Genomic DNA, 9,835 nt, shown 5'->3' with positions numbered 1-9,835 from the left:
CTGTAACACCAAGTAAAACTTGCATAGTGTCTACCAGAAGAAGCAGGGCAATGGAGCTGAGGGTATGGTGTGCTGGACAGCCTGTGGGGTGGTGAGGATGTGGAACGGGTGTGATATTCCAAGAGCCATTCCCCTCTGAGTGAGTGTGAACAGCATTTGCTTGGTGATTCAGAATGGACTCACTCAAAAGTGCTTCATACTGCCAGTGAACTCTTCACAGACAGACTTGTGGTCACATGGAATCTTCTTGATCCCCATCTTGTTCCTCACAGAATGAAAATTGCATGTGGTGTTGGGTTTTTTTCCACAAAACAGCTGCTGGATGAAGGAATTTTCATTTCTGCTGCAGAGATTTCCAAATTGGTGGGGAGGCAGGGGACAGCAATTGTGTTCGTGAGACTTGGCACCCCAGTCTTCTCTGCTCCTGAGTGAAATGAGCTGCAGTGTCAAGGACAGGTGTGGACTCTGATAGATCATTTGCAGGGATGTGCATTGTGGAAGCCTCTGTAAGAGTAGAGAAAGTTACTGCAGTAGTACAGACATATCTTTAAATAAGAAAAGTAAAGCAAATTATTCTTCGCTGACTGTAAACTTGCCAAGAAAAATGTGTGTTTGAAACTAAAGAATACAATGACAATGTTTTGCTATATGGCACAGCTTGGCACATTAGGGCTGTGGAATACACCCATGGGAATGTCTGTAGGGACTTGATACGAGCCTAGAGCAGAGGCTGGGATATGCAGGCAGTAATTGCTGATAATATTTTTCTTTCCTTTTGATTGTCAGAGTGACTCAAAGGGAGCATGGCACGAACTGGGGGCATAAAAATCCTCTCTGCTGGTAGCTATCAATGCTGCTAATGAAGGAGCATATGCTGATCCAAGCTCACAGCAGCCCACTTTCATTTGGCTTTCTAAGGAATGCTCACTCTTAATGAATAAAGAGATTTGTCACTATTTCCAGATTACTTTTCTGGTTAAATTACTCAGAATTTAGCTGAGTGCAAAACAAACATAATTGACTTGTGAATGTGCCACTTAGATAAACTTGATGGCTGCTTCCACAGTTAAAGTCACCGTGTGCCTTCAGTGCATTGTGGTGTGCATCACTGGGGAGAGATGGAGAGAGAACTGTTCTCATCCACAATACAGATGATCTGGATTCTCTTCATCCAGTCTAGTTTGGGAAGGTGGTGAAAATTTCTCACTAAACAGGAGGCAAAGTGGGCTAGTCTCTTAAGTTAGTGGGGGCTCTCTGGCCCCAGTCCTCACTGAAGCTGCTGCTGACTTTGAGAGTCATACCCTTTTGTGTGCTCAAGTTCCTTCAAAAATTTCAGTACCGAGCTCAAAGGTTACTTCTGCAGATGAGTCCTGGGTAGCCACTGAGACAGATACATGGAGTGTGTTGTTACCTCTCTACATTTGCCTATCTGCACCTCTGTAACTCCAGCAAAAAATACAGCTTTTCAAGTGCTGCCTGACTAGATTCCATGCCCAAATCTCATCACAGGTACTGAGAGAGACTAAGTGATGAAATTCAAGGATGATTTGGAGTTGGATGCCCTGCCCTCAGTCTTTTGTATGCTGTGACTTGGGAAATGGCTCTGCTAGAGTTTCTGTGGAAGAGGGAAGTTCCTCCAGTAGCTGATATAATTGCACATTTCTTTTTTTCCCTGAATTCACATTTTACTCTGAAAGAATCCTTTGGTTTGGTGTTGGGTTTTTTCAAGAAGCCTCATTGACTCACACATGGCTCAATTATTCACATTTAGACAGCCAAAAGAGCCTGTGTCCCTTCAAGTGATGTATGCTGTCCCCACACAAGTGTATCTGTGTGCCTGTCCTCTGTGTGTGTGGTAGGGGACCGGTGACTTGGGGCTCTTAGCTTTTGTGCCACAGTTATTTAAAGTGAAGAAGGAAGAAAGAGAGTGAAGGGGAATCTAAAAATGGCAAGATGCTATTATTCCCAAGTGCCTTTTACTTTCTAATCCCACTTCATTTTCTGCTATTTAACATGGCCATAGTAAAAAAAAAAAATCCTCATTAGCATTTGCATCAAGAATTAGATAGATCCAGAAAACAAAAATCTTGCACAGCTATTCATGTCATAGGTTGTAGACTCATACAATGGCTTGGCTTGGGAAGGAGCTTAAAGATAATTTCATTCCAGCCCCCCTGCCATGGGCACGAACACCTTCCACTCAACCAGTTGTTCAGAGCACCATCCAACCTGGCCTTGAACACTTCCAAGGATGGGACAGCCACAACTTCCCTGGGCAACTTGTTCCAGTACCTCAGCACCCTCACAGCAAAAAATTTCTTCCCCATTTCAAATCTAAGTCTACCTTCCTTCAGCTTAAAGCCATTCCCTCTGTCCTATAAGTACATGCCCTTGTGAAAAGTCCCTCTCCAGCTCTCCTGAAGCCCCTTTAGGCACTGGAAGGTGCTCTAAGGTTTTCCCATAACCTTCTCTGGACTGAACAACCCCAGCTTCATCACAGCAGGGTTGTTCCATCCCTCTGATAACCTTGATGTCTCCTCTGGCCTGGCTCCAGCAGGTCCCTGTCCTTCCTGTGCTGGGAGCCCAGAGCTGGATGCAGCCCTGCAGGTGGGGTCTCAGCAGAGCGGGGCAGAGGGGCAGAATCCCCTCCCTGCCCTGCTGCCCACAGGGCTTTGGATGAGCCCAGGACACGTTTGGCTGAGTATACAGAGATCAGTACCACCACTGAAATCATGGAGTATTACTGATGCAGGTTTGCTTACTTCCTAGTCCAAAATCTAAAGAAGCTTTACATTTCATTATGAACGAGTACCAGGAGCTGGTTGGTCAGCATGTAAATATGTTTAAAATCGGAAAAGAACAGTTTAGGTAATCCTTGCATACTGTGATGTCTGTCTCTTGTGTAAGGAACTGTTAACTCTCATGCCATTTCCCCCCTTCCTCTTACCTATTATTTTGAGTCCTTTCATCTCATCTTTAAACTATACAGGAGCCCAGTCATCACCCATGAAGGGCAGAGACAAAAGAAGTATATATTTTTAGACAACTCCTTTGAAGTAAGTGTTTGCCTAAGGTACTGCGTTATGCATTGGCTGTACTGAATGCTGTGTCTTGGTCTCTCCTCTGAAAGCATTCACCCAAGGCATTGCACAGTGCCTGCACACTGAGAAGAGAGGTGATGACATCTAACAGCAGCTATCCCCAGCACCCCCTTTCTTTTAGAATGCTGCTTACTGTGGCAGAAAGAAGCCAAGTGTATGACACAAAGCTTTTTTTCCCCCAAAAAAATTGCTTTTGAAAATGGCACAGAATGAAAACTGCAGGTTCAAGGTCAGAAAGGGAAAATGAGAGGGGAATTTTTTTTTTTTAAGTGTCCTCCTCAGCATGGTCTAGCTGTCAGCCTGTTGCCTGGTCCCATCCTGTCCCATCACCTGTTTCCCAGAGGGAAGGCACTATGGTGGTGCAGGCAGTGGTTGTTTCCCAGGGTGCCAGATTTTGCCATTTGCATGAGATCTGACTCAGAGAGCTGGTGGCAGCTGCTCCCAACACGGACAAAACCGTGGCAGCTCCTGATAAAGAAGAAAAGGCACTGAAATCCCCTGCTGAAAATGTTCACAGCCCAAAGAATCATCCTGTATTTTTATATGGCATAGATTTGCAGTTATTAATTTAGAAGTGGAAGGAATAATTGTCTAGAAACTGACAGCAGCTATCGTATTGAATACATCTCTCTTTAAAACTTAGAAGGTCTGGGGATAAAGCTAGTTGCATAAGAAAAAAATCAATTTTTATGTATTCAGTGTTTTAACAGATTTTTTTCATTGTCTTCCAACATCTGCCTAGCACTTGAAAGCTTAGTTCTCTTTAGTCAGAAAGGTACTATTCCAGTTTTCCTGCCATCTTTATCTCTTTTTGGTTTTTACCCTTTTTGTTGTGCTACTATTAGAACAATATGGCTTGCTATCACTTCTTTGATTTCAAATTATGCCTGTAACTGTACAATGCTTCTGCAAAATGTCTCCTGACAGTCCCAGGAAGCTCCTGCATGGAACAGAAGTCTCCTCTGACCCAGGCTAACTGCTGTGCCTCGCTCCTACGGTGCCCGGAGCAGTAAATGGTAATGTTGGTCATGTGTGATTCTGAGCACTGTGTAAATTTCTGCCTAGTTCAGTTTTTCAATCTCCCACTTCAGATCAAGGGGATATTGAGATTTTTGGCAGTACATTATGGGCTGCAGAAGTAGCAGCTGGTTTCCAGTCATCTTCTGTGTTCCTGTTAGCCTACATTAATGGTGCAGCTGTGCCAGTGTCACCCTTTGAGCCTGTGCCCAGTTGGCCTGAAGCAAACACAATTCCACAGGAGACGGTGCTGTCCCTTTTGATGTGGTACATGGCTGCCTGTGGCATGGAATGCTGTGCCTTGCAGGGAAGTAGAGTCTTCAGCAGAGGAGATCAAGTTCTTGACAACTCTGGAAACATCTGTAGGGAAGGGCACAGCTTCTTGTTTTTTGTAGTTTCACTCCGGATGCTCAGAGTTCACTCTCCTCTGCTCAATCCAAGTATTATTCTGGAGTGGGAACCAGGAGGGGAAGAGTCAGATGGATAAGAACAGCATTTGTGGGGCAAAATTCAGTCCCTGGATTGAGGACCAAATCTGAGGGTGACGAAGCACAGAAACCTCTGTTCAGAAATGCCTTAAGGCCAGGACACAGCTGCAGCACTATATTGGTCAAAGGAGTGCTTAGAGAGATACTCTTTTTGATCTGATATTCAAATTCCTGGGGCCTGACAGGGATTAAAAGAGGTTCTATAAAAGGGGCAATGTAATGGAGCCCTGCTGGCCACAGGAGCTGCTGCTGCTCAGTGGGGTTGGGGGGTACACAGTGGCCAGCTGGGCAGATGGTCCATCCCGAGTCTGGAGGGAAGGATGGCTGGGTTGAGTTCACTGAAAAGGACCTCAGGAGAGGTGTTGTGGTACCAGGATGCCTTGCTTCAGCATCTGAGCAAACAAAGCCAGGTTATAAAGGCAAAATGGTAAGACTCCTGTGACAGTAGGAATTCTATTTGCTGTATTTTCTTTTTCCACAGCAGAAGTTCCAGATGCTATCTCATCTCTGTTTACTTGGGCTCTGCAGCAGCTGCTGCAGGTTTTCCTGCCATGAGCAAGGATGGCTCTTTCCAGAGCATCTATGTGAAACAGATCTGTGTTGCTTTCAGGGGTTGTCTGTAACCTGTTGTGACTTGTTGTGTTTCCTACCACGATCCTCACAGAGAGGAGAATAGGGATGGTCTGCAAACTATTACTGAGGAACCCCAGATTTGCATTGCAGTTGACTCTGGAGGTTGATGAAATTTCAGGTGGGGCTTATGGTCATACTATATGTCAGGATTTCTCTGCAAAATAGGTGGAAAAAAGAGTTCTTGTTTTAGAGAGACTTCAGTGCTAGTGGAGTATCAGCTGCACATATATGTGACATAGACAAGAGAGTATAATTTGCAGTATTTCAAGTTTGTGTGTGTAAAAATGCATAGAATGTGGGTTGGCCTTTGAATTTAGAGCACCTGAATGTGAGGACTCTATCAGATGGCAGCATCCCTGGCAGTGATGGGACTGCTATGATGTGGTCAGAAACGTCTTGGCAAGTGACAGATCACAGAGTAGACAGTGAACTCCACAATTCTGATGCAGCTTCCTGTCTGCATTGGTTATTTAAATCACACTCTCTAACCCTGCCTGCCCCTGCTTGGGTTATCTCACCTGAGACCTTTGAGTAAAACTAGGTTAAAATGTACTTGCAAGAGAAACATTTTGGAAATGTAACTCACTCGAAGGGCATTAAATGAGCAAATTTAAAAGCCAACGTGAGTGAAGAAAATGAGAGAAAGGTTTCTGAAGCCAGTGAATAAGCAAAGCAGAAACAGGACACTGGCTGTAATTTGTACCTGAAACCTGTGAAAGCTGACCCCAGGCTTGCAATTGTTGAGCAGGTCTAACCCCTAATAGGCTTGGACAAGTAAATAAGACCTTGCAGCAGTGAAAGTGCCTTATTGTGACTGTGCTTCTGGGAGCCAGTGTTTTTCTCAGCCAGGCTCCACCTCACTGTGTTCTCCTCAAGATAAAGCTCTTTCACTTAGGCTTAGTTCCAGTATTCAAGACTTCTGTGTAATTTTAGCATGTTGTTTATCATCTGCTATATATTTCTTATAGCAACAGCAGGGCAAGTTAAACATGGGGTCTTGTGTCTAAAATAGCTTTTCTTGGAGAACACAAACAGTGATTTTATGCTCTCTGGTTAGGTATTTTTGGGGGGAGAAAAGGGGAACTTTTATGAAAAAATAAGTGTAGAATAAAATAAATAAAAGAATAAAAAAAGTGGAAAATCTTTGAACCTGACACTCTACAGCTAAATCAAACTGGTTATATTTATGTGCAAAGTAAGGAATTTTGGTGCAGAGGGTTACTTTAGCATTTCTTTCTGTGGAGAGAAATGTCAATGAGCATGAATGTGTATGTACACACACAGAAGATGGGTACAATGACTCATGCAGACAAAAGAAAAATGAAGAAAGCTGACAATGCAAGGGCTGGTATTTAAAGCAGGAGGGGTGTGTAGTGAGCATTCTTGTAGAGTAGCCATTATTTATTAAGTAGAGGCAGAGTGAGTTGAGCTATACAAAAATATAATGAGACATGCTTCAAGGAATTTGCAGCCCATTACAAACTCAGAAAAAAACACTGCAGGCACATAAAGTACATTAAGTGCTGGTACAAGTTAGCAGTAGTGAAGGAATCTGGCTGAGGTCATTGTTGAAAAGCATTGTGAAAGGAATGAGTCTGGAGGAGGAGGGGAGGGGAAAGTCATCTGAGGTGAAATTCTTCGGAAGACTTAAGTGGACCTGACACCAGCTCCTCTGTGTGGGGTGAATTTTATCCTTGATGCTGGAGAAAGATGACTTCCCTCTTGGAGGGGCAATTGGGGGAAGGAGGAGAAAAGTGAGGCAGGTGGGACTGGAAGAAAAGGTTTTATGGTGGGAATTGAAGGAGCTTTTGAAAATCAAGACAGGAAGATAAGAAGGAAAGGGGAAATAATTTAGATGTATGGAACTACAAAATGACAACTGAGCTTGATTTGGAGCTAGTCAAGGAACACTGGTTACAGATGGTACTGAGATGGTTTTGGGAGCTGAGTCAATCCAGAGCATTCAATACCATAGGAAATGTAGAAAAATTGTAAATAAAACAAGAGTAGATGAGGGGAAAGCTTTATTTAATTAACTCCTTACCTGAGTATTGGTTATCTTTATTTCAGGAGTGTGTTTCTTAATTTGAAACAAGAGTGATTATCTGTGGCCCGTGTAATTGAGGTGATCAGAAAACAGAAGGGGACCTATTGCTGTGGGGTTGTCCAGTGATACCTTAAAAAAAAATCTATGAACCCAATAAGTATGAAGGAAGAAAAGGGAAGATCAAAGGTGGGATAAAAAAGAAGTTGTTTGTTAAATTGCAAAGAGGAAAAAATAAGTGTCATGTGGATTTGAAAAATGAATAGTAGTGGGATAAAAGCAGGAAAAGCCATGTGGAGGGAGCTGACTCCGAGTGGCCAGGTGCCTCCCTTTGTTTATACTTAGTTGGTTTTAACTTAGACAGAAGTATATCCTGGTGTGGGGGTGGTCCCCACACAGAACCCAAGGCTAAGCTTTGCTTAGTTAAAGGTTAGTGCTGACAGTACCATCTTATCACAGCCAGCTGGAAAAGAATGCAATGGGACTTCCTTGTAGTGAATTTTAGTGAATCTTCCTGGTTTCTGGTTGCAAGGGACAAGAAAATAACAAACTGTGGCTAGTATAGCATGGCTCTTGGGCAGGTTTCAAACCAGCCAGGGTTTTAAACAGAGGCTGATGAAATAGAAGACCTCACCCACTCTATAAATTGTAAAAGAACCTCCTCCCACCTTCTCTTTTTTCTTATTATTACTGTGTACTCACTGGGGCTGCACACTCACAGGGGAGCCAAGTTCCAGGTACCAGATGATCCTGGCTGCCCTCTAAGCAAACTAGGGAGAGAAGAGGCAGACAGTCATTCTCCTAAGATCATAAATTTCAGGGAGGAATTCTTTATCCTTTTCAAAAATTGTGCAAGAACATCTGACCCTGGACCTGTTAAGCTGTGAATGCCCAGCCTTAACTTTTGCACTGTGAAGACAGAGCAGCCCTGTTGCTTTTGGGTGTGAGCTTTGGCTCTCCTGTGGCATAACTTAATGAGTGTGGTAACACCTCATCTCTGCAGCCTGACCTTGCTTGCCTTTTGTGTGGAGGACACCGAGGCTTGGACTGAAGAACAGTGCATTTAGTTCAAATAAAGGTATAGTTACAAACTACGGGCTGTTCCCCAGATATCTGAATATGCACTTGGGAGCAGGGAGGGAGAGTTTGCCATTGTCTTCAGTTTCTGCATTCCCCAACTCCTCAATTCAGAGCAAGGGTTCTGGAATTCATAGCCTCCTACATTTATTTCATAACAGTGCAGATGCTTCTAAATCAATGAATTCAACCACCCTGACAATATATTTGCTTTTCCCAGCTGTCTCTTGCAGGGATGCTTAGAGACCCCGTGGCCCTACTTGAAAAAATACCTGTTGTTGAGAAAGTCTCTAAAGATTATTAGTGTACCATGAGCAAATACTTGATGAAAGAGATATTTTTTGAAATATTTACTTGTATACCAGATGACCTTTCACCTGTTTAAGCATGGTAGTTAGTGGGAATATACCTTCTGTTTATCTCCTCAGCAAAATCTGGTTTAGAACATTCCACACAAATCTGGAAAGAGAAACCTGTAGTTTGGGGAAAAAAGATGTATCTGTGGACTGCTGCCCCTGCCAGTTTTCAGGAGTTTATTACTCTTAGGGGAAAGCTTAATAGTCTGTTAATTGAGAAGACAGAAGATCTTTTACACTTGGCTGCACACTATTATTAGGAGCATAGCAATAAAGGGAACAAACCTTAGCCCACATATTCAAGCAAAAATTTGCAAAATAGGTTTAACAAGATAGTGATGAATTATCCACACTACAATGTGTAGCAGAGCACAAAAGGGCTAATAGCAATAAAAGCATTGATTACTGAGAGACATTCTGCTCATTTTTATTTTTTCCATTGACAAGGTACTTGTTTCTGGTGCTTCTGACTTAATTCACAGGTTGTAGAATTGCAACTCCATAATGTCATGGCAAGGTGGAGTCCAGCCTAGCTTGCAGAAAATTACTAATTTTTCCAAAATCTCACCACTTTTTCAGCTTTGGATCCAGACAACTAGATCAGAGTGAACACTGAGTTCCTGGGAGGTACAGAACAGTTTGTTCTGAGGTTTTGCTTGCTTTGTATGCAGGCGAAACTGCTGCTTTTCAGAGGGTGGTCTGATGGTGCTGTGATTCACACGTAGTAGCAGTGGTACCATGACAACTTCCAACTCAGCCGTGCCTGTGAATTTCATCTCCAGTGCCAGCCCCATCTTTTATAATTCCCATGGTGGCTTTCTTGGTGGTTTTTTTTGGGTTTTTTTTTTTCTTTTTTTTTTTTTTAATAATGGCACAGTGTCACTCTGAACTGTTCCTAAGATTTTAATGCAAGTTGTTATTGTCCCAGCTTAAATAAAGAAAATAACATAACATTAAATTTGTGAACACTTCTGGGACTTACATTTTTATATCAAAGTAAATTATGGCTCTGTAAACAAGAAATGATTTGATAAACTCTGTAGTGATTGATCCTTATCTATTTAAAAGAAGTCCAGCATGCAGCCATGCTGCGGGTATGGAGTCCCTGAAATTCTGATC

The sequence above is a fragment of the Anomalospiza imberbis genome, chromosome 2 (assembly GCF_031753505.1).
Source record: "Anomalospiza imberbis isolate Cuckoo-Finch-1a 21T00152 chromosome 2, ASM3175350v1, whole genome shotgun sequence".
Lineage (NCBI taxonomy): Eukaryota > Metazoa > Chordata > Aves > Passeriformes > Viduidae > Anomalospiza > Anomalospiza imberbis.
The sequence above is the reverse complement of the archived record's forward strand: the minus strand, read 5'-3'. Positions refer to the sequence as shown.